This window comes from Brienomyrus brachyistius, unplaced genomic scaffold (assembly GCF_023856365.1).
Source record: "Brienomyrus brachyistius isolate T26 unplaced genomic scaffold, BBRACH_0.4 scaffold428, whole genome shotgun sequence".
In the NCBI taxonomy this organism is placed as follows: domain Eukaryota; kingdom Metazoa; phylum Chordata; class Actinopteri; order Osteoglossiformes; family Mormyridae; genus Brienomyrus; species Brienomyrus brachyistius.
This window is the reverse complement of record NW_026042703.1, coordinates 89,981-93,750: the sequence shown is the minus strand read 5'-3', so window position 1 is coordinate 93,750 and position 3,770 is coordinate 89,981.

The following is a 3,770-nucleotide window of genomic DNA, read 5'->3' as shown; positions in this document are numbered from 1 at the left end:
TATATATATATATATATATATATGTATATATATATATATATATATATATATATATGTATATATATATGTATATATATATGTATATATATATGTATATATGTATATATATATATATATATATGTATATATATATATATAGATATTTTTTCTTTTTCTTGTGTTTTTTTTTCGCAATGGATATTAATAATAAAGCAGTCCTCCGTAAAGGAGGGGTGGTGGAGGGAATATATATATACATTTATATAAAATAATTGTCACACAACCTGGGTGACATGCCTTGCCTGCTCACCCAATTTTAGTGCAACTTAGTTATCCATAATGACCAACTAGTCTCGATACACCCATAAATATATATGTGTGTATATATATATATAGTTTTTTTGTGTTATTTTTTTGCAATAGACAATAAAAATAACGCAGTTCTCCATAAAGGAGGGATGGTGGATGGAATATATATATACATATATATAAAATAATTAATGTCACACAACCTGGGTGACATGCCTTGCCTGCTCACCCAATTTGAATGCACCTTAGTTATCCATAATGACCATCTAGTCTCGATACACCCATAAATATATATGTATATATATAGTTTTTTTTTTTCGCAATGGACAATAAAAATAACGCAGTTCTCCGTAAAGGAGGGATGGTGGATGGAATATATATATACATACATATAAAATAATTGTCACACAACCGGGGTGACATGCCTTGCCTGCTCACCCAATTTTAGTGCACCTTAGTTATCCATAATGACCATCTAGTCTCGATACACCCATATATATATATATATATATATATATATATATATATATATATATATATATATATAGTTTTTTTTTTCTTCGTAATGGACAATAAAAATAACGCAGTTCTCCGTAAAGGAGGGATGGTGGATGGAATATATATATACATATATATAAAATAATTGTCACACAACCTGGGTGACATGCCTTGCCTGCTCACCCAATTTTAGTGCACCTTAGTTATCCATACTGACCATCTAGTCTCGACACACCCATATACACACCCGAAGCTCTGATCTCAGATCAGTTCCATGCCTCCAGAATCTAATGTTACCCTCAAGGAAGAAGGGAAGCTATGATGAGTAAAAAAAAGGTTATTAGAGTGTCCTGTCAGCGTTGGGCTTCTTCGGCCTCCGCCATTGATTTTTCGGTTTCAGGATGGAAAGTACAAGGTGGCTCTGTGTTGATGAATAATCCAGGAAAAAAAAGCCACAAAGGCATGGAGTCACACCAGTGGAGTCTTATCCTTGCAATAAAGACCCCTGTATGACCTTTGCTGAATATTTCCAGTTTAGTGGAGCTGATCTGTGAGTAATGCAGTTATGCAGCAGTTTCTGATGGTTTCCGGTTTTGCAGGTGGTGTCCTTTTCAGCTTGGAGGAGGGAGCCTCCTTCTGGAACCAGATGTTGACCTGGAGAATCGTGAGTGACGTTTCCGATTAGCATACCTGATCTCCTTGCCCCGCCACGGGGCTCTGGTGAAATGTAACTATTCAGTGACCCGTATCTTTCAGTTCTTCGCTTCCATGATCTCGACCTTCACCTTGAACTTCTTCATGAGTATCTACCACAACAAGCCGGGAGATTTTAGTAACCCAGGTCTCATCAACTTTGGACGCTTTGACAACGATGTAAGTTTCCCATTTCTGTCGGTGTTGTGATGTAGATTGTCCTTTTTAAAAGTCTGTAGATGGAATCTTGAAAATCAAAATATTGGGCATCGGTAATTGATCTGGTTGTCTTGGCCAATGGTATGCTGTCCGCAAGTCAAGTAGCTCTTGGGAGATGTCGGCCGTTACCCTCTGACATTGGTTTCCTGCCTCCCGTTAGTCAGTGGGGAAAATGTGATGTTTATGGATGTCTGGACAACTTAGAGTGGAGAGCATTTTATAATCATTACCTCGTTTGGGAAAGGCGAAAGAAGACGGTATAATTTTGACCAAAATCCAGAATGAGACCAAGTTCACACTGTTCCCGAACATGTTTTGGTCTTTCCTGTCCGTGCCGTTCAAGAAGGGGCTGATCTGTGAACTTTATGGGGAAACAAGGGTGAGAGAGAAAAGGATGAGCTGTTATTTCCAGAAAGGGCTCGACTCGGTACCCTGTCACATGAGCAGTGATGTATTTTTACCTGCCTTCTGGTCACATGGGTTGGAAAGGAAACCATGAAACGTTTGTTGGGGGACTTGGACACAGCCCCCACCCCGCAGCGCATGACTTTCCTGGGAGGCCCCCTGGGCTGGAAATATAGTCATCACCTCGGTGGACATGAGTACCGCGCTGTTTTAGTTGGGCCTCCTGGTTTAGGTAGGCATGTTAGCCATGGTTGTGGATGTTTCTCGTTACAAGAGAGGCACCTGTAGCAGTTTACATGGTATGCAGATACGGTTGTTTATTTTATTTTTTTTAAACGCAGCAGAATTTTTCCCGCCTTCGGTGCCTGAAGTTTTTGGGAAACGTTTGCCCCGGATGCCCACTGTATGCTTCCTGTAGGATCACAACACGTTCACCATTTTTTTAAAAATTATACACTACTGTGCAAAAGTCTTAGGCAGGCAAAGAAAATGATATTTAGATTATCCTCGTGTTGGTGTAAAACTATGATATTATGCCTGTGAAAGTGTGTCAACTTCGCCATTTCAGAACCTCTGCTAAAATCATCCTAGTATTTGCAGCGACCGTCCAATGCAGCCATGTGTTTTTTTTGACTTGGCCACCAGCACACCTCATACAGCTAGTCAGTCTCTCACTGACTTTTTAAGCCAGTATATTTAACTTTTTTTAATTCAGCTGTTGGTGAAATTTAACAAAATCATGGAACGGCTGAGGTGCCCCTGAGGAGAAGTTTGGGAACTGAAGCGGTGTTCATCTAGCCATCCAACTAGATATCAGTAACTTTTTAGAAAATAGAAGAAATTACTGTGATGTTGTCATTTGCATGTTTGACTGGAGGATTCTGGGTATTGATTTTTTTTCTTTTTTTTTACCCCCCCCCCCCTCAGAGCACGGAGTACTACCTGTATGAGATTCCTCTGTTTATCGTCATGGGAGCCTTCGGTGAGAGAGAGAGAGAGAGAGGGAGCGTCTTATTGTGGAAACCCAAACCTTGCTCTTTTACATCTTAACGGACTGGTTCTGTTTCTGGTTTTCTCATGCCGGGCCCATGTCTCTTTCCCCCCCGCAGGTGGATTGCTGGGAGCACTGTTCAACGTCCTGAACTACTGGCTCACCATCCTCAGGATCAGGTGTGCCTGTGTGCGTGTGCCTGTGTGCGTGTGTGTGCCTGTGTGTGTGTGTGTGTGCGTACTTCTGTGCGCATGTGTGCCTGTGTGTGTGTGTGTGTGTGTGCGTACCTCTGCCTGTGTGTGTGCACGTAAGTGAGGCCTGTTTGGTTTTTACTGTGTCACGCCTGTCTGAAACTTAGGCATCTTAACACTTGAAATTAAATAATTAAATAAATATATCCCGAGACTGTGGGGCTGACCTTGAAACTGCCCCACACTGGTTTGATGCAAATGAAAGTTGTCCCACAACAAAATCATTAGCTGAGCCACCATGCCCCCCCCCCCCCATCCCCAGGTATATCCACCGGCCCTGCCTGCAGGTGATCGAGGCCATACTGGTTGCTGCCGTGACGGCCACTGTGTTCTTCACTATGATCTACTTCTCCAACGACTGCCAGCCCCTGGGGGAGGATCAGCTGGAGGAATACCCCTTGCAGGTAAGGCAGCTGGAGGTGGGC